This window comes from Cynocephalus volans, chromosome 6 (genome assembly GCF_027409185.1).
Source record: "Cynocephalus volans isolate mCynVol1 chromosome 6, mCynVol1.pri, whole genome shotgun sequence".
Lineage (NCBI taxonomy): Eukaryota > Metazoa > Chordata > Mammalia > Dermoptera > Cynocephalidae > Cynocephalus > Cynocephalus volans.
This window is the reverse complement of record NC_084465.1, coordinates 163,346,232-163,369,916: the sequence shown is the minus strand read 5'-3', so window position 1 is coordinate 163,369,916 and position 23,685 is coordinate 163,346,232. Positions and strand designations below refer to the sequence as shown.

At 46.9% G+C, this 23,685-nt stretch overlaps 1 non-coding gene and 2 pseudogenes across 1 annotated transcript; all 3 read right to left on the bottom strand.

The window, feature by feature from the left end:
• The window catches only part of LOC134381129 (F-box/WD repeat-containing protein 12-like), a 38,357-nt pseudogene extending 29,589 nt beyond the window's left edge, over positions 1-8,768 (bottom strand).
• Positions 5,504-5,577, bottom strand: TRNAI-GAU (transfer RNA isoleucine (anticodon GAU)). The gene has a single exon. It is a non-coding gene; the product is annotated as a tRNA-Ile (tRNA).
• Positions 8,769-16,494: 7,726 nt separating the features above from the next.
• On the bottom strand, positions 16,495-23,252 carry LOC134380002 (cyclin-dependent kinase 20-like; annotated as a pseudogene).
• Between the last annotated feature and the right edge of the window lie 433 nt (positions 23,253-23,685).

Genomic DNA, 23,685 nt, shown 5'->3' with positions numbered 1-23,685 from the left:
ATTAGTATAGCCACACCAGCTCTTTTAGATATTTTTTGCATGGTATCTTTTCCCATTCTTCTATTTTCAACCTATCTGTGTCTTTGAACCTAAAGTAAGTCTCCTGAAGACAGCATAAAATTGGATCATTTTTTAAACTCATTCTGCCAATCTCTACCTTTTTACTGAATGTGTAATCCATACACATTTAATGGAATTACTGATAACACAGAATACATGTATGTCATTTTGCTATTTATTTCCTAGGTCTTATGCCTTTCCCCCCTCTATTCCATTATTACTGCTTTCTTTTGTGTTAAATATTTTCTAGGGTGCTATTTTAATTCCCTTGTCATCTCTTCTACCATATTTTAGTGGTTGTCTTGGAGATTACTATTTAAATTTTAATGTATAACAATCTAGTTTTGATTAATACCAACTTAATTTCAATAATATATTAAACCTTTACTCCTATATAGCTCCATTTCCTCCCTGCCTCCTTTGTGCTGTGATTGTCACATATATTTCATCTTTATACACTGTATGCCTGTCAAAAGAGATTTATACTTACTGCTTTATATAGTTGTCTTTTAAATCAGATAGGAAAAAGAAGTTACAAACAAAAAATACATTTATACTACCTTTTATATATGCCTATTAAGTTACCTTTACTGGTACTCTTTATTTTTTTATGTGGATTCAAATTACTATCTAGTGTCCTTTCACTTCCCTTTAGTATTTCTTGCAGACTCCCTTTAATACTTCTTGCAGGGCCAATATATCCCCAATGTGGCAATACTAAGAGTTGAGGCCTTTAGGAGGGGAGTGGATTTTAAGGGCTCTGCCCCCTCATGAATTGATTAGTCCGTTCATTATTAATGGCATAATGGGTTACCGTGAGAGTGGCACTAGTGGCTTTTTCTTTAACAAGAGAAAGAGACTTATTGAGCATTCTAGCATGCTTTGCCCTCTTGCCATGTGCTTCTTTGTACCACCTTAGGATTATGCAGAGTCTCTACCAGTAAGAAGGCCTCAACAGGTACACTCCTTCAATTTTGGACTTCCCAGCCTCCAAAACTGTAAGAAATAAATTTCTTTTCTTGGGCTGGCTGGTTAGCTCAGTTGGCTAGAGCACAGCCTTATAACACCAAGGTCACAGATTCAGATCCTTGTACAGGCCAGCCACCCCCACAAAATAAATAATAGATAAAAATTTATTTTCTTTATAAATTACCAATTTTAGGTATTCTGTTATAAGCAACAGAAAACTAAGACGCAACATGAGTCAGCTGTTGATTCCCTTTACTGAATTTTTCATTTCAGTACTTTTCAATTTCAAAATTTCTAGTTATTTTTTATCATTTCTTTATTGGTATTCTCTATTGGGTGAGACAAGCTGTCTCATACTTCCCTTTAGTTCTTTACACGTGGTTTCCTTCAGTTCTTTCAACATATTTGAATTAGCTGACATTAAATTTTTGTCTAAAGTCCAATGTCTAGGCTTCCTCAAGGACAGTTTCTGTTGGTTGTTTTGTTTCCTGTGCATTGGCCATTCTTTCATGTTTCTTTGTATGTCTCATAACTTTTGTTGAAAACTGAACATTTTAAATAATATTATGTGCAACTCTGGAAATCAGATCATTTCTGGTTTTTTGTTTTTTTGTTTTTGTTTTTTTTGCTGTTTTATGTTACTGTTTGGTCAGTGATGTTTCTGAACTAATTCTGAAAAGTCTGTATTCTTTATTATGGGTAGCCACTGAAATCTCAGCTCAGTTAGATTACTGCTTACTAATAACTTGACAGAGATTTCCTTAGTCTGGAACCAGTAAGTCTCCCAGTCTTTGCAAAGGGGTTCTGTTTGCAGATTGGGGCCCATCTTTAACATTCAGCAGGCAATCTGATGACTCTACCTTAGCCTTCACTTCCTGCTTATGCACAGTCTCAGGATCAGCAGGAGTTTAGAGTCTTCTTAGGTTTTTTTCTGAGCTTGCACACAGCCCTGGGCATGCATGTCACCCTCCAGATTCTTAGGATCATGTCAGAGTTTTTCAAAGTCTTTAAGGACATCTCATTCCCCAGCTTTTCTTTTTAAGCTTTTTGGTCAGTCTATTGTTTGCCCAACTGTCAGCCAGGCACAGAGTTAACCAGATGTCTGTAACTGTTTCAACAAATGTCCCAAAGTAAATTTTTTTTTAACTCTACATCAGGTCAAATAAAGATAGCATTACAAATAGGGTCTTCTAAGAAGCACCAGACAGGTCAAGTAATGACAGTTCTCTGGGAATGAGCCTTTCAAGGATCTCCAATCCCATTCTTCACTCTCCAGTGACTGCCAGAATCCAGTTTTCACTGTTATTCTGAGCTGTTGATATCCAAGTCTAACATAGAGCTAGAGGGGGTTTACAGGAATAGGAATATTCTTACTGAGATTCAGTCATTTTTCTTGAGTAAACATTTCCCAGATTGCTGCAAGCCTTTGGTTATTTCCAGAGTTCTGAAAAAGTTGGTTTTGACCATTTTTGCCAATTTTCTCATAGCTTTTATGAAGACAACTTTTGGAGGTTGTTACTCTGCCATCTTCCAGGAGCCTACATTCTTAATGTATATGTGACCACTGTCAATCCTATGATAGTACCTTTCTCATAGGTTGTTGAGAATAAAATGTTAGCTCATCCATGCTGCAATTACTAAACACCTACCTAATCTGTGGGCCCTGGAGTGAATGAGACATGGCTCTTGCCCTAGAGGCACTCTCAGCTGGTAGTTAGTTAGAGGATAAGCAAAAATAAAATTCAGGGAATTGCTAAGTTCTAGAAGGAAGAAGCAGCTTATGGTGCTATGGGATTTGAGCACAAGGAGAGTGGATATCTGGCTGGAAAGTGAGGGAGGCTTTATGGACAGAGGCTTTCAGCACTTAAGGTACATCAGAGCTGATGTGGCATCCTCTGGCTCCAGTCCAGTACTCATACCTCAAGAGGTGGAGAATGAAGTCAGATGAAAAATAACTCGTTCATATCCCCACAGTCTGAACAAGTACAACACAAAGTCTCTATCATCCTAACTTGCACACTCATTGAACACTTACGTGTCAGGTTTTGTTCTAGGCACTGAAGAGCTTCCAAAACACTGAGAAGAGTTTTAGTGCTCAGGTGGGGTGAGGTTTACTGTGTTTGCTGAATCTCTGGTCTTTCTACCAGAAATACCATATTGACAGCCTATGGGCAGAACAGGCCCCCAGATTATTTTGTTCGGCCTGCATAGGAATGGCCCACATGAACTAGCTGCCAACACTTAAAAATCAGGAGATTTTACATAAAAATCAGATAAAAGCAGGAGGTCAAGCAATACTGAACCCAAATTCCCACCTGGCAAAATTTGCCTGGAGCCACACGGCTGTACCCTTTAGATGACAATGATTCACCACTGTCTTCATCATTCCCTTTATCTCCCTGACTCTGAGGCTGAATGTCACTTTCCTTATGTCATCACTCTTATTCTGTTGATCTTATTTTAGTTGAAATAAAAGGAAAGGAAAGTATTTCTTGTACACATAGTTCAATCTAAACAGTGATTGTTTAGACTGAAATATAACAATCTAAACAAGTGTATTGAATTGTGTCCCCCCCAAAACTCACTGAAGCTTGAATTGTGTCCCCCAAATTTTATGTATTAGAAACTTCGCCCCCATTGTGACTGTTAAGAGGGTGGGAAATCCTGTGGTAGTTGAAAGGTGGAGCATTGAAGAGGTGATTGGATTGTAGGATCGTGCAGTAGTGAATGGATTAATAATGGTGGTCAGGGGCGTGGTGTGAAGGGCTTTAAAAGAACAGAGAGGAGAGTCTGTCTCTCTCTTGCTCTCTCTCTGCTCTTTCTGCTTCCACTATCTTGCAATGTGAGGGGTCACTGCCGGCCACCACCAGATGTGTTCCTTGGACTGTGGATTTCCCAGCCTCAAAAACTGTAAGCAATAAATTTTGTTTTCTTTATAAATCACACAGTTGCCGGTATTTTGTTATAAGCAACAGAAATGGACTAACACAAGTATAAACATAAAAGCTAGACCAAGAAGATAATGTGGTTTTAAAAAAGCAGGAGATGGCACATTTCTCTGTGGAAGTGAAATCTATTTCTACATAGATTTAAGTCCATCATATATCAAACCACAGTGAGAACTATAACCAATATTTAGAAGAGAGATAATAAAACCAAGTGATTTAACCAAAAAAGGAAAAAAGGTGAACATCAATAAAGTATAAATATGAATAAAGTAAGTGAAAAAAATACTTTGGCACCAAAACCTTTCACAGATAGCAATTAATAACAAAAAAGAAGCTATTGTCCACAACAGAAATTACATACCTTAAATGGAAGCAATTATTTGCAATTTTACTTCTAACCAAAAAGCTAATGCTTAATGTGTTGAAGAAATTACAGGATTTCAAAGGTCATAAAGCATTTAAAACAGTAACTTGTAGCATTTTCAATTGAAATTATACAGTACAAATTAAAAATATATCACATGGTCAACCATGTTTATTCACTGTGTCCATGAGAATTTCAATGGGCCTGGAGAGCTTTTGGACATGGCATCCATGCAAGGCACAGCATCAGGAATTGACACATGCATGTGTCCACAGGTCATGATGCCTTCGGAATGCTGTTGTCTGAGCTTAAGAAACATAAACCCAGTGTTTTTAAGGACAGTAGTCAAGGATACAAACACAAGGGATGACTTTAAAAGTTCAACACCAAAACTATAAAATAGAAATGAACTGAACACCTATTCATGATTTGGCCTGCAGACAACTGAACAATTTGCATGAGGAACCTAGAGGCACAGGATGGTAACATATGAACACTACCTGGAAGTTAGGTGATGTGCTGAAGAGAATATTCTTGAACTGCTCAAAGAAATACATTTCACTCAGAAAATTCCTACCCTGGCTTATGAGGAAAGATAACAAAGACTAGGGTTGGGATTGGCATCACACCTCTTTAAACATGTAAATATTCTTGGGCCAGGACCTCCACAAAATTACAATACGTGAGTCAATCCATTTATTCCTAGTGAAACAATTTCTTTGAGAAACGCATTTGCTAAGACATAATCTTGTCCACTTTCCTGTAGAAAAATCACTTTCCAGAACTGAATGTTATATCTAGACTACATTCCCCCAATTGTACAGATAAAGACCAAATTCTCATAAAAGTTCTCTTACTTCAAAACTGGCTAGAGATTACTACTGTTTTTCTAGTTAATATTAGTAATAAAAACTTAATAAAAACCAACAAATGGAATAGAGCTAAATGATACTGCAAACTAAATATGGCAAGACTGGCATTCCCGATGTCCCCAATATCTCAAGGCACAGTCATCCTAAAAATAAAGAGTCTTTCCATGTTTCAAAGACAATGTGTGAACAGCTGTTCTCCATCATGAGTGGCTACAATTATAGTTCCTAGTTGGCAGTTAGAGCAGCACTGTATTCTGCAACAAGATCTGACAGTTCTTTTTTTTGGCAGCTGACTGGTACAGGAATCGAACCCTGGACCTTGGTGTTATCAGCACCATGCTCTAACCAACTGAGCTAACCAGCCAGCCAGTGACAGTTATACCTTGGTACAAAAAAAAAAAGATGTCAGGTTCCAAAGAAATGAATTAGTAAAAAAAAAAAAAATTAATAACTTGACAATTAAAGTGTCTTTTATTTTCAACTTTATTTTTTTCATTTGATCTTTATAACTTCTAATACCATACAAGTTTGTGTTGCTATGTTGTTACACCAAAGCTGAATTAAAATAAAGGCAGCTTGATCATATTTCTGTTGATCTGTCTTCTATCAGCCAGCTGCATTCATTTGCTGTATATTTCTGCCCCTGAGTTTGATGGCCCTACCTTATTTCCCATTTGATTAATATAATCTTTCATATTTCAATATTCTAGAAAAACAGTTACATCCCTAACCAGGGAGGATTCTCCTACTGGTAGGGATCGTGGATAATCCTTTCTTATGCACTCAGCAGAGCCAGAAATTCAGATGCTCAGAAGCCTTAACCAGTGCACCCACCGCTCCTCTGCAGGACCACATATGGCTCTTCTTTCACTCACCTCCACAGTTCCTTGGTCCTTGAAACCTCATTCCAGACCTAGAACAAGGAGGAGAGAAGTGTATGGTCAGACAACAGGCAGTGAGCACCTAGCCTGCCAGGCCCTGTGGAGGGGACAAGAAGCTGAATCAAACTCAGTCCCTGCACTCAAGAAAACGCACCCTGAGGTAGAGCTAGAGACATATTTGAATAATCAAAAACAATCAAATAATGAACGAGAAAGGGCAGAATGAGCAACTCAATGGGGGTAAAGGGTGGGGTGCCAAGGGACTCAGAGAAGGGATGACTGATCAAGTCTCAAAGAATGAGTAGCGGTTCTTTACGTGGCTGCGGCATTGCTGAGACACAACAGCTGGGCGAATATTCCTAAGGGTGGAAAAGATGAATGAGTAATTTCTCTTAATTAGAACATAGGATTCTGGGTGGAGAAGAATGGAAAAAGGAGCTGAAGGTTGGCTTAGACCAACTCCCAAAAGTCGTAATGGCCAAAATAGTGAGATGCTACTTGAGAATTTTGAAGAGGAGAGTGGTAGGGTCAAACTGCATTTCAGAAAATCACTTTGGCTACTGTGAGAAGGAAGGTTTGGAGCTGAGAGCAGAGAAGTATGCCTGGTAAGAAGGCTGCTGCAATGAAGTAAATTAAGGCACGGGCCAAGGGGATATCCCAGAAATGCTGGACGGCAGAATGAGGGCAGCCTCCAGCCTCCCAGGCTGTCCTGTATCCTCTACACAGACTATCCTCCCACGACTGCTTTCTGCAGTAGTGTTTACCAGGAGGGTCAGGACAGTTTCACAGAATAGGGAACAGGGTGCCAGACCTTTCCCCCCCTCAGGCCCAGGCCTGCCTCATGGAACTTCCTACCCTCTCCAGCTAAGACATCCAGAATTCTGGAGCCTACACAGCTTCAGTGGGCAACTCTCTAGAGCCTTCGGTGGGCCAGAACCTCTGAGGGTCCCATCCCAGATATGTGGCTTTCAAGCCCCGGCAGGAGCAATGACCACCCTCTCTGAGCCCAAGCGACCCCTTCAACAGCCCTCATTCACCTGCCAACTCAAAGTTCCTACGCCTTTAAGAAGTCTTTTTGGCTGGCAGAAGTGTAAAGTTTATATTCTGCAAACTCAAACCAGGCAAGATGATCTGTGCATTTTCTCTGTATATCCTTTCTCTCTCTCTCTCTCTCTCTCCTTTCTATAGTTCCTAGTTCAAAACCCAACTGAGATCTTGTTTCCCAGACAGAGAACTGTAATACACAATACACCCTGCAAAATAAATGCTACCCACCTTTAAGGATCCTTCTGTTAGCTCCTGGCCTTCACAATGACACCGTGAGGCAGGGATTACTGACCTCATTTTACCTATGAGGAAACTATGACCTGGGGAAACTGGTGCTACCATAGGGTATTGGGCACCTCCCTTTCAAACTTGTCCCCTAAGTTACCCCTAGCCTACTGCCATGGAAACAGCTAGGGATCCAATTCCAGCTCTGTGCATAACTCCATGGGTGACCTTGGGCAAATCACTGTGTGATATTCAGTATCCTGATCAGTAAATATGAGGGCAAAAGCCCAATATTTCACTTGATACACTTAAAAGTATAATAACAGGGGCCGAGGCCATGGCACACTCAGGAGAGTGCGGCGCTGGGAGCGCAGCGATGCTCCCGCCCCAGGTTCGGATCCTATATAGGAATGGCCAGTGCACTCACTGGCTGAGTACCGGTCACGAAAAAGACAAAAAAAAAAAAAAAAGGATAATAACGGTATTCTAGCAAGGATCTGCTTATTAACCTTTTTGTAAAACGATATAATATGTATTTTAAGTTCCTTAAAGAAATTCATTTACTCAACAAATATTTACTGAGAGAACTTAACCGTCAAGGCACACACTGGGTGACAGAGACAGTGATGAAAAGTACAAACTCCCTCTCTTAAGAACGGATTTAGCAGGGAAAACCCGATACTAAACAAATACACGATACAAATAATCACGAGATTACAGTTCTGCGGAGTCCTCGGGGGAAGAAGACAGCGTGCCTGTAACACAGGGCGGTGCACAGCGGGGAACCCACGGGACGAGCTCACTCCACCAGTGTTTATTCGTGAGCGCCGGCATGAAGGAAACGACGGACGGGGGTGCGAGTGGCTGGGGACGGACACCTCTGAGCCGGCAGGATGCGGAGCCATCAGCATCACCATCACGGGGAGAACCGGGAGTGTGGCCGTCCGGGCACAGGGAACGGGTAAAAGAAAAGCTCCCAGGAAGGAAGTTCCAGAACATTCCAGAAAAGGCGAGAATGCAAAGAAAAACGGTCTCTAAGCCAATTTTAGGGGTGAACCCTGATGGCAGGGAGCCTGCGTCCGGTTCACAGGCGCCCAGCGCAGGAGAAGGGACGGTCGCTAGAGCCTCCCGAGGACGCCGAGGTCTCCGCCCAGGACCACGAGCGACTCCCGCCGCTTCACGGATTCAGAGCAGACCGACAGACTCCCCCACGGACAGGGAGACCGAGGGTCCAGAGGAGAAGCCCCGGCCGCGGACGCGCCGGCGACCACAAGCCCAGGCCCTGCCTCTCGCCCTGCACAGAGCGCGTCACCTTGTCCACCTGCGAGGCGCAGAGACGGTCTGGGGCCTCCAAGAAGGAGAAGACGCGGAGCAGCTCGTCCCGACCCAGCTGCGGGTCCATCCTGCCGGCTCCGCCCCGCTCCCGCCACCTTCGCCGCGCTCCCGCCGCGGCCCCGCCCAGCCCCCGCCGAGCCCCGCCGCGATCCCGCCCCGGCCCCTTCCTGCTCCCGCCCAGCCCGCCCCGCTCCGCCCCTCCCTGCTCCCGCCCAGCCCGCCCCGCTCCGCCCCTCCCGGCCCGGCCCCTTCCTGCTCCCGCCCAGCCCGCCGCGCCCCGACAGCCACGCCCAGCCCACTCCGCTAACTCTCTTAAGTGCCGGCCGGCTCCTCTTTCCCTGACTGCCAACTTGCCTCTGCCCTCGCAGTCGTCCTGATCCTGGCACTGAACCAACCCTGTTTTAAACCCTTGTCCTGGCCCTCGGTCTGACCTGCTCCCTTGCACTGGATCTTGCACTGGACGCCGGCCCTGCCCCTTGACCTTGCTCTCGCTTTCTCGACCTCACCTTTGACCTGGGCCTGACCCTGGTCTTCACCCTGGGCCTTCACCCTGACCCTGCTCCTCATCCTGACTCTGACCGGCGCTGGCCACCATCTGCCATCTACCCCTACACCTGTTGCTGCCCTTACCTCAGCCCTCATGACCCTGACATTCACTGTGTCCCTGGCCTTCACTGTTGCTTCACCACTACCTGAACCTCCCAGAGGGCAGGGTCCTGGCCCTGGCCATCGTACTGACCCTCACTATCCCTTTCCCTACCATTGGTTTTCTCTCTAATGCTGGTCTTGGCCCTCATCCTTGCCCTGGTCCTGGTCACAGGAGTCCTGTCACCTGTGCCCTCGCCTACATCTGTCCCAGGCCTGGCCTCAACTCTGACCCTCATCCTGGCCTTTGTCTTGGCTTTGGCACTGGCCCTGGCCCTCACCCTGGTCATTGCCCTGGCCTAGGTCCTTGCATTTACTTGCTCTCACCTTTGCCCTCCCCTCACCCTTGCCATATGACTCTCATCCTCGCTCTGGACCCCTTCTTTGCCTTCACTTGGGCCCTGAACTTTGTACTTGCACTAGCCCTGGCAGTTCACCTGGCCTTACCCTGGCCTGGCTTTGCCATCTCCCTTATCCTTGCCCTCAACTGAACCCTTGCCCTCAACCTGGTCTTTGCCCTGGCTCTTACATTTGCCCTCATTCTCTTTGACTCTCACCCTCACTATGAACTTGAGCCTGACCCCTGTTCCTCACCCTCACCTGGTTTTGCCCTCATGTTGGTGCTTGTCCTCACCTAACATTCACCCTCACCCTGACCTTCGCAGTCACCCTCACAATGACCCTCAGCCTCCCTCTCACCTTGGCGCTGTCCCTTGTGCAAGCCCTGCCCTGACCCTCACCTTGGCTTTTATGCTAGCCTTGATAGCAGCCATGGACCTCATGTGGTCTTGGTCCTGGCCTATACAGGTTCAGATTAGATTTAAAGTAAAAGTGAAGGGCAGAGTGAAGGTCAAGATCAAGTTCGAGGTCAGGGTCATTGCTAGGATGAGGTTGAGATCAGACACAGAGAGATGAGGATCAGAGTGTCCAGTTCAGAATAAAGGACTGTGTCAAGTTAAGGATCAAAGTAAAGGAGAAGTCAGGGCCATGTTCAGTGTCAGAATCTGGCTCAAGGTCAAAATTAGTGTGAGGGAAGTTTTAGGGTTAGGGTTGGGTTCAAAATCAAGCTGAAGGTCAAGATGAGTGTGAAGGTCAGGATGAGGATACATTAGAGGGTCAGGATCAGTTTATGGTCAAGGTCAAGATCAGGGATAGGTTTGGTCAGGGTAAGGACATGGTCAATGACAGAGTGAGGGGAGGTAAAATTGACAGTCTCATTCAGGTTGACAGTGAATGTCCAGTTCTGGATAGGATTCAAGGTCAATTCCAGAGTCAAGGTGAGTGTGAGGTTGATGTTCAGGATTAGGGTCCCTGAACTTGACTGAAGGTGAGTGTCCCATTAAGGATAAATGTTCTGGGGTGGTATCAGGTTCAGGGTCATGATCAGTGTGAGAGCTATGTCATTGTCAGGGCCAAGGTCAGGGTGAGTGTTAGGGTCATGTTAACCATCAGGGTCAGGATCACGGTCATGGTGAGCATCAGAGTAAGATGAGAGTCAGGGTGAAGGTGAGGATCAAGTTCATGGTCAAGGTTAAGTTCCAGGTCAAGTGCAGTCAGAGTCAGGGTGATGGTTAGGATAAAGGTCAGAAATGGGCTAGGGTTAGGGAGAGAGTAAATATGGGAACAAGTTTCAGGGTCATGGGCAGGTTTAAGGTTAAGTTCAAAGTCAGGTGGGGGTAAGGGTAGTGTATCAGAGTCTGCCAAAGAATTGGATGAGGGTGAGAGTGAGTGTGTAGGTCAGGGTCAGAGTCAGGATCAGGGTCAAGGTCAAATCAAGGTCAGGGTGATGATCAAGTTAAGCATGAGGATAAGGTTAATTGTCAGATTGAGGTTGTTGGGTTCAGTGTAAGGCTGAAGGTCAAGAGTCAGGTTTAGGGTCAAGTACAAGGTCAGGGTGGGTCAGGGTTAATGTCTTGTGTAGATGGGATTGGTTGAGGGTCCAGGGTCAGTGTGGGTCAGTATCTGGATTAGCATCAATGTCAGGTGAAGTTCAGTAATAGGAACAGGTTCTGTCTAGTTCCAGAGCAGGGTCAGACTGATGATCATGTACAGTGTTAAGAACCAGGGTTATAAAAAGGTTGAGTGTCAGAGCGAGGGTCAGGTTCAAAGTCAGGTTCAAATTCAGGGTGGGTAAATGTGATGACAATTGTCAGGATAAAGTTTATTTTTAGGGACAGAGTAAGGTTGAGGTTCAGAATTAGTTTGATCGTGAGTGTCTGGTTCAGTCTCAGGTTCAGGATCAAGGTGAAGGTGAGGCATGATTTTTGGCATCAGGATCAGGGTCAGGAAGATGTTCAGGGCCAATGTAGTGTCAGAACAGGGTTAACCAAAGGTCAGAGTAAGGTCAGGGCGAGTGTGGGGTCAGTATCAAGTTCAAGGACATGGTGAGGATCAAGATGGGGGATCTAGGTCAGGTTTATCATTAAGGTCAGTTTCAAGCCCAAGTTAAAGATCAGGATGGGTCAGAATCAGTATGGGAGTAAAGTTCAGAGTAAATTGCAGTTTCAAGGTCAGAATAAGGACAATATATTTTCATTTTTGGTTTTTCTTATTTTCTTTATATTTTTAATGTTTTAATATAATGAAGTTTTCTTTGTGGGAAGTTTAATTTCTATTTCCTTAATAGATATGGGGCTACTCAGGTTATCAATATCTTCTTGAGTGAGCTTTGGTAATTTCTGTCATTCAAGGAATTAGCCCATTTTATCTAAGTTGACTTTATCAGCACAAAATTCATAATACTCTCTGATGATACTTTTAAATATCTGTGTAATGATAACATCTTTCCCATTCCCAGTATTGGTATTCTGTGTCTTTTCTTCTTTTTCCCTTTGATCAGTATGGCTAGATGTTTATTGATTTTATAGATCTCAGTGAATCAGCTTTCAGTTTCACTTTTTTTTTTTTCCTGTTTGTTCTATCTGATCTGTATTATTTCCTTTCTTCTGCATATTTTGGACTTAATTTTCTCTTTTTTGTCAAGTTTCTTAAAGTAAAAACTGAGGTGATTCACTAAATGCCTTTCTTCTTTTCTAATATATGCAGCTAGTGCTATAACTTTCCACATGAGTACTGCTTTTATACATCGTGTTTTCATTTTCACTCAGTTCAATACTTTAAAAAAAGAAATTCCCTTGAGACTTTCTCTTTGACTCATATACTATTTGGGTTGTTTAATACATATCTTGTCTCATTATGTCATGTCTCATGTTCTTCTTGACTGCAACAATTTCTGAGACTTTCCTGATTTTTGATGAACTTTATAAGCCCAGATGGTTTCACTGGAGAATCCGACCAAATATTTAAATAGTAAGAGAAAACAGCAATATTTGCCCAAGGAGTTACCATTCCTGGTGCTCTTGATTTGTTGAGTAGATGCAGATTTCCATCGGTATCATTTTCCTTCTGCCGTCTTCTAGAGTGAATCAGCTAGAAACGAATTCTTTCCAGTTTTTATATGTCTGAAAAAGGTTTTTTTTCTTTGTTTTATTATCATTATTACTATTTTTTGGCGGCTGGCCAGTAAGGGTATCCAAACCCTTCATCTTGGTGTTATCAGCACCACACTCTGAGTGAGCTGACCAGCCAGCCTTATTTTTCCTTTATTTTTGAAAGATATTTTTGCTGGGTAAAAATTCTCAGTTAACAGATATTCTTTCATTACTTCAAACAACTGTTACCAAGCCATGATATGTTTTTACACTCATGAGTAAGAGTAATCATGCAATTTTCTTTTCTGTAATATCCTTGTTGAATCTTGGTATCAAGACTATCGCTGATGTTACAAAATAAGCTGAGTAGGCTTTCTCTTCTATTCTCTGGCATCTTGGCACTTTCTCTTAAATGATTGGTAGAAATTAGCAGTGAAGCTATCCGAGCCTGGTGGTTGCATCATGAAAATATTCTGATTTGGAGGTTCCGTTTAATAGTTTTAAGACACTTTGGGTTTTTTTGTTTTTGCCTATTGTAAGTTGAACTTTTCTATGAATTAGTCTATTTTACCAAATTTCAAATTTATAAACATGAAGTTATTCCTAATATTATTCTTCTGAATCCTTTTTCATTTCGGATATTGATAGTTTGTGCCTTCTCTTTCTTGATCAGCATCACCCACTTTGACATTATTAATCTCTTGAAAGAATAAATTTTTTGGCTTTGTTCTTCCACATCATACCTTTTTTGTTTTGTTAATTTCTCTTCCTGTTTATTTCCTTCTATTTAGATGTAACTGCTTTTCTTTATTAAACTTGTGATGGATGCACGGCTTAGTCACAGCCTTTTTGATATTATATCCATATCATCAGGATTATAAATTAACCTTTAAGCACTGCTGTGGCTGTATCTCACAAGAATTGCTATGTTGTAACGTTAGTATCAGCCAGTTCATAACATTTTCCATCTTGCATTGTTGCTTCTTCTTCTTTGATCCATGGGTTATTTTAGAAGTGTATTTCTTAATTTTCAGACATATTTGTAATTATGTTATCTTCCAGGTTTCTAGCTTAATTACATTAGAGTAAAAAAAATACACACCTTGGATCATTTTGATCCTTTGAAATTTGTTGAGACTTGTTATGGCCCAGTCTATGATCGATTTATTGTGTTTTGTCTTTTTTTTTTTTTTTAAAGATGACCGGTAAGGGGATCTTAACCCTTGACTTGGTGTTGTCAGCACCACACTCTCCCGAGTGAGCCACGGGCTGGCCCGATTTATTGTGTTTTGCATGTGCCTGAGAAGAATGTGTATCCTGTGTTGTTTGGTTTTGTGTTGTTGACCAAGTGCTCACTATTGCCTGTTACTTACCCACTGACTTGAGTTGACCAACCTTTAGTCAGGATTCTCTCCCCGCCTTAGGCCCCTAACCTTTGGCTCGCCCCTAAGCTTAAACAAGCACTAAGATGTAGACATGCTCCCGTAACAGCTCATTCCAAGAACCTGGTGAGCAACGAAATAAACACGTCCTGTTAAACCACGTTGATTACGCTGCCTGCTCTCCCCACTGCTGCCCTGCTCACCTCTCTATGGAAGCAAAGCCCTTTGTTGATTTGGAGATGCTTGCAGATCCTGAGGTTGGAGTGCTCTCTGTATTGCAGCAGGCTTTTCAAATAGCCTCTCAAGTCTGGATTTGTTTTTATTTAAAATATACAAGCATTAGGTCAATATGTTCATCCTCTTAGGCAAACTACATTCCGAATTGTTCTGTCTTTTCCTGTTTGTTTGGGTTAGTCAAGTGAAGCAGCAGAAACAGAAAAGGAACAAGGAAATCTGCAACTGGTTGTGACTGATTAGTTGTGAACACAACTACACTTGGACTGGCCTCCTGTTTCTTGGAGAGCTATTTTAAATCTAACGCTTTGGAAGTGGATTTGTCTTTCTGGTTTTTAGTTCTGTTACTGTGATTTATATTCATCTTAAATTTTGAGACTATATTATTATGTGAATACTAATTTAGAGAAAATTTTGCCAATAGATTTAATATCATTAGCATTGAACGTGTTTATCTCTAGCAATGCTCTTTGCCTTAAAATCTTTTGTCTGGGGCCAACCCCGTGCCGCACTCTCGAGCGCAGCAGCACTCCCGCCGCGGGTTCGGATCCTATATAGGGATGGCCGGTGCGCTCACTGGCTGAGCGTGGTGCGGCCAGTCACAAAAAAGACAAAGAAAAAAAAAAAGAAAAATCTTTTGTTTGATATTAACTGTTCTTTGCCTTAAAACCTATTGTTTGATATCAAATAACTATACCAGATTTTTGGTTTGTGTGTACATGGTAAATGTTTTATCCTCTTACTTGCAAATTTTTGGTATCTACATTTTAGACTTCTCTTGGAAATACCACATAATTTCATTCTCCTTCTAATTGAGATAACAATCTTTGTTTCAGCTGGAGCATTTATTCTTTATGTTACTAATATTTTTTAGTTTAAAACTATCATCTATGTGCTAGATATTTGTACCTGTGTTGTAGCAAGTATTTTTTATTATTCCATTATTCCTTGTAGTTTTAGAAATTGTATACGCTTCATTCTAGATTTGATATAACTCTAGAAATTTAGTAAATTACTTAGCATCCTGGACAGAGTACAGCTGTTACACAGTGTATGTCTGGTGAGTCCACTACATGGAATACCTAGTCTGTTTTCTGTTGTCTGTGCTGCTTATTTACGTTCTTGTCTCCTCATGTGCCTGGTTATCACTGTACAACGTACGCTGCTTGAAAAGCTTTTGTAGAAAAAACCTAAGGCCTCAACTGATAATCACCAAATGAGCTTTTCATCAGTTGACCACATCTTATTTAAACTGTTTCCAAACACATCAAGCCTAAGTGCAGGCTCCCATTTATGCAGAGGTGAGAACTACCAGAAATTAACTAAGGCTGACTGGAGCTTAGAGTCTGCAGATGTGGCTGGAGAAATAAACAGAGGTCAGATCATGAAAACATCAGACTTTCCTGAGAGCAGCAACTGGGGTTTACCGTGTTGTGTCTTCCCACTAAGTGCTTGGAGGCCGGCAGCTGCAGCAGTGTTAGTCACTTTGGTATCCTCGGTGCTCCCAGAAGCATGTATCCACATGAAGCATAAAGCAAACATCTTAAGAATAAAAGACTGCTGAAAATAAGTTTCTCTCGTCTGTCTATGTTTACCTATCCCTGAATCAATACCACAGTCTTAATTATTACATAACCTTACACAACGTGTTGATATCTGACAGAGCAAGTCTTTTCATCATTTCCTCTTCTTCTGCTTTGATTCTTCCTCTTGGCCCTTTGCATTTCCATATATTTTTTAGAATCATCTTTATCAAATTATTATGACATAAGGAAAAAGAACTGGCTGGGATTAGACTGGGGTTTACTGAATTCATAAATTAACTGCAGGAGTGCCTATTTCCTTATTCACACAGCTGCTCTGGCTCCCCCTCATCCTCAGGGAGCAGACGGTGGTAACCCGGCCTAATGTGCGTGGGTCGCCTGCTGGATCTTGAGCCATCCTTGGGTCGAGACTTCTGTCCACCCCACTTCCAAATGAGCGCTCAGTCGTATGAGGCACCCAGGAAGCCCTCAGGGTAAGAGTGGCCATAACTAGAGCTACGATCTCAGTGACCCACGAAAAAATTAGGACCATGAGATGAATAGAGGAGGAGCAGACATAGGCAGAGCCACTTGGGGCTTTTATAATAAATCTCAAATACTGAACTAGAACAAAATTAAACCAAAATCCTCCTTCCCACTTGAGTTTCCAACATGAGGACATCTTACTCTCTACCCTTCTCCCAGATGTTTCTAACAGGGATGTCCTTGACCAGGACGCAGGGCCTTGAGAATCAGCACAGGCCGGCATGGCCACTATCCGAGGGTGGTCCCTGGACGGCAGCAGAGATCTGTTTCTGACTTACAAGTCACTAGTGTACAGATGTGAGGCCAACTGAGTACAAGCCGCAGGCCTCCTCTGCTGGACTGGACATCCTCATGTGCTGGGAACATGACCTCTGCCTCCTTGAGACCAGCCCTCACGAGGGCTGAAGAGTAGGACACGGTAGGAGCAGGGCGAGGTGTGGAGTGGGCCCAGTATGGCTGTGGGGAGGCCGTGGAAAGTCAAGCCAGGCAGGAGGCAGAGGAACAAGCAGCCCGGTGGCCCTGGCAGGGAGGCAGTCAGGGCCTGGGCCAGCATCTCCCTGCTACAGGATGAAGGGCCGAATCAGCTCCGGATTCAACAGCGACTCCTCAAGAGGCCGGTCCACATCGAAGTCACGGATGTGTGGGGGCCCTGGGGGGGCCTTGGGGGCGGGTCCCCCTGTGCGCTGGGGAATCGGCAGCTCAGATGGGTGGGCAGGCAGGGGAGCTGTGAAGAAGTACTGATGCAGAAGGGCCTGGGGGTGGTGAGTAAGGGACAGCAGAAGGAAACCAGTCACCTCCCTGTCCCCAGCCTCAGGCTGAGGGTGACCGTTAACGTCTTCCTTCACCCACTCATGCCTCCAGCTGACTCGGAAGAGCTTTCCTGGGTGCCCACTGTGTCTGAAGCTCTGTTCCGGAGGCTGGGGACACAGCAGTTACCAAAGCAAACAAAAGCTCTGCCTTTTTGACATAGGCGGAGGGGTAGGGGGAAGATAATAAACAAGAAAATGGAGTAAAATATACAGTATGTCAGATAACAATTGGTGCTGTTGAAAAGAGAAAGCAAGAGAGGGGCATGAGGAATACTGGAGAAAGGCTGCAGATTTGAAGAGTGGTGAGGGAAGGCCACTTGACAGGGGACATTTGAGCAATGACCTGCAAGAGGTGAGCAGGCGCCAGGATACCTGGAGAAGAGCGCTCCAGCCCAGAGAGTGTCCCAGTGTGTTCCAGGACATGGACGAGGCTGTGGGGCTGGAGAGGAATGGGCAAGGGGGACACCAGCAGGCAGGGTCAAGAAGTGATGGTGCCCAAGGACACCATACCTGTGGGCCATCAGAAGGGCCTTGGCTTTTCCTGAGTTAGAGGGAGCCACAGGCCCTGGCAGAGGAGGGTTGTGACCAGCTTTGCTGGGACAAGGCCACTGTCTCTGCCAGGTGGAGAGAAGATCAATTGGAGGAGGAGGGATGCAGGTGCTGGGGGCGATCTGGGGGAGAAGTGGGCAGACGGCTGGGTGCACTGTGCAGGCAGAGCCCACAGGAGCTGCTGACTGAGACTGACAGGGGAGCTGGGTGGGGACTGAGAGGACATGCGTGGTGCCGAGTGTGGCTGGGAACAGTGGCCATCAGGCTGGAGAGACAGGTATGCCTGAGAGAGGCCCTGACACCATCAGCCTGTGGCTCCTGCCATCCTCACTGTACTTCCCTGCCTTCCAGCCACACCTACCTTCCTGGGCCTCCTCTCCAGGCCATTGCTCACCATTTCTCTCTTCGGTGCACACCTCCTCAAACACCTCTTCATGCTTAAACCCGCCTTTCCTCCAGGAAGCCTTGCTAGACCCCACAGTTGGCCCCGCATCCCTCTCGGGCTCCCACAGATAAGGGGCAGGCCCTCTTGTGACCCTCTGGGCCTGAAGCTGCCTCGACACGGGGGAGAGGCAGGTCTGCTCTTCTCTGTCTATTCTAGGGCCCAGGATAATGCCCAGCACATGCCAGATGCTCAATAAATATTTGCTGCAGGAATAAAGGAGCAAGTCCCCTACAACTCTCTTGCTGTATCTGCCACATGGTCTGAGACAGACCAGGACCCATCCACCTGGACCTGTGCTCTCCTGAGAGATGGGCATGCCCCTCTAACAGGTCATCGCTGCTCTCCTGCAGTCTCTCGGGGAACACTGGGGATGTCCAGTGGAGTCTGCTCATGAGAGGCACAGCTGCTGAGGCCCCTGGGGGTCCTGGGTACAGTGCAGGTGTCCGGGATGCCTGGTTCTCATCCCCACCCATCAGAGGTTCTGAGGGTTGCTGGCACGATGGGGTCACACAGCTATCAAGTACAGAGTACTGGGGCAATGGCGGGGATGAGAAAAGCTAAAGAAGCAGAAACCATGGCCTTACTCTACCTGGGAGGCTGGGATGCGCTGGCGAGGAGGGTAGAGGGGAACTGGCCCAGCAGGTCCAAGGCCTGAGCAGAGGCGTCGGGCAGCACCTCTTCCAGGGGCACCGGTGCCCTGTCCTTAAAGGAGATCTTGTTGTAGTCGGGCAGCTCAGTGATCTCCTGGGACACGGAAGAGGAGGGGGGAACATGAGAGCAGGCACCACCCTTGCCACTCCCCTAGAGGCCAGCTCCTGTCCCTAACACAAGCTCACTCACAGCTCCCCATCTATGTGTCCCCATTATCACTCATTCACTCTTCCATTCCTTCCTCCAACCCCTCACCCTCTTAGATACCAGCTTGGTACCCAGCTTGCTGAGACGCCAAGCCATGCGCGTGCTGGGGTGGGAAGGGGCAGAGGACAGGACCTGGCCCTCCCACCTCCAGCATGGCAGGAAAGAGGAACTCCCAAACTGGGCAAGGACAGTGGTCCCTGTCGGTCAACAGGGGTCGGGGCCATGAGAGAAAAGGTGTGGCAGCGCGGGGAGGCAGCCACTTGTTGATGGGCAATGGAGTAAACCTGCCCCACACCCTCCCTACCAAGGGCCCCTGCAAACCGGCCAGACTTGAGGGCTGGGGGTACCCAAGATGCGATGCACACAGCAAAGCTGTTCGATGTCATTTTCACCCGGGAAGAGGGGGGACCCATTCAACAGCTCCCCCATGATGCAGCCCACAGCCCTGTGGACACAGAACCCCAAGCAGCTCAGAGATCACCCACCATGGGACAAAGACCTACTGTCATCAGCTCCAAACCTCACACCAGGGGCAAGACCCCTGCACGCCAGCCCAAAGTCTTCATGTCTAGGGGTACAGACCCCCAAACAAAGACCTCAACCCTAGAACCCAGAGCAAAGCCCCAACGGTTAGTTGCGACACTGCTCAGAGCCTCACACTCCAGGATGCACAGCTCCCCTTGCACTTTCTGGGGCAGGCCAGTAAAATGGCCCCGGGAGAAGATATTGATTAAAAGGTTATTAATAAGATAGAATTAAAACACGTAAATTTTACAGGACCAAAGTCCTTAGTTTAGGAGGCCAAAGCCTACAGCTATGGGGCCAAAGCCCAAACCTTTAGGAAAGAATGTAGGACCAGAGAATTTACACAAAACTAAAGCCTTTAATGTGGATAACAGCATTGACGCAGAACAGAGATTGTTCTTAAAGCAATTGCCCTTAGTACAGCAGAAGTTAATGATGGGAAAGTACATAAGTTAAAATTTTCAAGGATGTTCTGGTAGATTAGTTAGTACATGGGGGACGTTCCATCTCCTGCCCTAAGCAGTTTCTTTAAAGTTAGGCACTCTGCTAAATATCTTATTGTTTCTTTTTGTACATTTCATAGCTTAGATTTATGACTCCTTTTGATAATATATTGTTTAAACTATTTTTTAGCTATACACGCTTGGATGAAGATTGTCTCATAGCCAGTTCTTTTATGTTCTTACTATGACTGATTAACCATCTGTTTTTCTTCTGTAACCTCCTTGTCTTTACAATAAAAGCTGAAGCAAAAACCGACTTGGGGCTGCGCCTTGCTTCCTCTTCCTGGAAGGAGTTTGTCTCGGTGCAGCCCCTTCGGGCTTCTCATTGCTCTTCATACTTGGGCTCTGAGTAATCTTTGCATCTCCACCACACAGTGAACTGTGACAGGCCCCCAAATCTCAGAACCTCAGGTGCTACAAACCATCCTCTTCCCCAAAAGGCTCAGTGCCTTCACAGCCAGGGACACAGGCCTCTGACCAGCTCAGAGATATCACATTCGTCTCAGACACTCCCCACCTTGAGCCTCAGACCACCTCCCCACCCACAGCAAAGACGTCGTGGTGCGGAACACTGACCCCAAACTGCTCAGAATACCCAAACCAGGGAAGACACCCCCAAGGCAACCTAGAGCTCAGACCAAGGAAAAGACCACCAAAGAGCTTAGAGCCCCAAAGCCTCACAGAAATTCATGACGACATCATCCCTTGCCTGCCCACAGGAAACTCACCACAGATCAACGCCCTGGTCATACTGGCGGGCACCATACAGGAGCTCGGGGGCTCGGTACCACCTGTGAGGAAGAGGGCTGGTGGTCATAGCCAGGCCACTGCTCTAAAAGGATGCTGCTCCAGAAGGTCACCCCAGCTCCATCCTCTGAAGGCCCAGAAGCACCTCATCCCCAGAAAGAGGGCTGGAGAGAATCTGGCCCTCCATACCTGGTGGCCACCTGGTGTGTGTAGAGGCGGCTGCCGTCTGAGGAGAAGACCCGGGCCAGGCCAAAATCTGCTATCTTGAGCTGGCCTGAGGCGCTGATGAGCAGGTTGGCAGGTTTCAGGTCCTGGGGGGACCAAAGGAGGCATCAGTTGCCCAAATCCCCCCCAGAACCATGGGACAGGGAGCTTGGCAGGCTGACCACCCAGGTCAGTCCCAGCCCCACCTCCTCCAGGGCCACACACCTGGTCTGCTTACCTAAAGGTCCTGACCACCTCTGTCCCCCTCTGACTACACCTTCCTCAAGGGCTAACCCTACCTCCAAACTGAGTCAGCCCCCCAAGCCCCACCCCTGGCCCACTGTGGGACTGACCCGATGCACAATATTGCTGGCATGGCAGAAGGCGACGCCCTTCAGCAGCATCTGCAGGTAGCTCTTGACCTGTGCCTGGGCCAGCGGCCTCTCAGCATGGCGCACCACCTCAGCCAGATCTGACAGCATAAACTCAAAGGCCAGCACGAAGCCTGCGCCATGTGGGAACACAGCCTTCAGCTGTACCACCTGTGGGTGGGGCAGCCCATCAGTCCCCAGACTCCCAACGCCAGACCCTCTATGCAACCACCTGAGACCCCCAGACCATGTGTAACAGAGGACCAGGCAGGGAAGATGACATGGGACCTGAACTCAGAATCAGGAAGCTCGGTGCTCTGCTCTCCCAAGACAAGGCACGTCCCACTCTAAGTCTCCACTAACACTCAGGGAAAAGGTCTAAAGAAGGTCACTCAGTGGCAGCATCTGGTCCCCCAGCACAGCCTGCTCACCTGAAAATCAATGGACACGCACACACATACATGAACACGGACCTCCTGTTTCCTCTAGAGCCATTAAATCCCAGCACAAAGGGAAGGGCACCAGGAACCACACCTTCTCAGGCGCTAGGACAGCTGGAGACACATCACACACACTGAGGCCACCAGTGTCAGAGGTGTCAGGGCTGCACAGCACGAACCACACAAGGTGGGCCCTGCTGCCTCTGTCTGTTTACCTTGGCACACTTAAGTTCTCAGGAGCTGGGTTGGGCCAGTTCCTCTCTGTGTCACCAGTGCCCAGCACAGGGTAAAGAGCCTAGAGGAGGCCCCAAGGGAAGAATGTCTGGACTCCGCAGTCACACCTGGGCCAGTGCCTCCACTGACCAGTGATGGCCCATGAGCTGCTGATCCCACTTTGTCCCCTCCAGTGAGAAACAGCGCCTGGAACCTACCTTGCAGAGCAGTGAAGAGAACTCAGCGCGCAAATGTACACAGAACATTTAACAGCCTGCAGAACGTGAGGGGCTCTCCAGGTGCCAGTTATTACTAGAAATCACTAAATGCTTTGAAAAGAACAAGCTGGTGAATGAATGGATGATGATGAGTACGTGAAGAAATAAGTGGGCAAATGAGCGATGGAATGAGTGAGGAATGAGGTAATGAGGTGAATGAGGGTGCACAAGTGGACGGAAGTGACGGGCGGATGAATGAGCACGGGGGGAGTGAAGGCGCCGGAACGCGACCCCTCGGAACGTCCCCACGCCGCCGGCCCCACTCACATACTGACTGTCCTCGACCTCCCGAAGAGCCTTGATCTCCCGCAGGGCCTGCTTGGGAATGCCGTCCTCCAGCCGCCGCAGGGCCACCTTCTTGAGGGCAACTATCTCGCCAGTCTGTGCAGGAAAGGAGACACGGCCCACCCACCCCCGGCTGGGAGAAGGGCGGGAAGAGAGGGGACGCGGCCCCGCCGGGTTGCCAGAGGCCGAGGCCCTCCTGGCGGGGGCGCAATCGCAGCACGGAGGGAAAGCGGGTCTGGGACCAGCCCGGGGCCCGCAGTCCCGCCGCTGGGTGAACAGGGGCCAGACAACCGCGCGGAGGCAGGCGGAACGGATCGCGGGAAGTGAGAGAACGGCCGCCTCACAAGGACCGAACGGAGGAGTTGGCGCGTGGGGCAGAGGGCAGGTGGCGTCCACGCCCGCCGGCCCGGCCGCGGCCCCGCCTCACCTCCGCGTGCTTGGCCTTGAAGACGACGCCGTGGGCGCCCTCCCCGATGCGGCCCAGGATGCGGTACTGCTCCATCGGGGACAGCCTCGGGCCGCGCCGCTGCTTCCCAACCCCACCACGGCTCCGCCCCAGCGCGGCGACCCCAGCGCGACGCCGTTGCCCAGCAACCCCTGCGAGCCCCGCGCACGCGCACGCCCTCAGGGGCGGGGCTCTGACTTCCTGCGTTGACGGGCAACCGGCTCCCAATGTCCGCTGCGGCGGCCGCGCTCGAGGAGGTGCGCATGCGTGGAGGGGACACGGTGTGCTCCAGCTGCGGTTCTCCGTGGAGTCATCCGCCAATCAGTTACATAAAAACAGTGGAACGGTGCTCAGACCCCCCACTCCTAAGTGTATGGAACTGCCATTTCCATGTTTACCACAGGGAAAGTGACAAACGCAGCACATCAGGGCTCCTCGCATTGTTCTCTCCGTGCCTGGACTGCAAGTGAGGGGGAAATGTGATAATGCAGGGAACATAAATGTGTGTCACCTCTGCATCTCCTACTTTCCGAACAGTGCAAAAGCTGGAG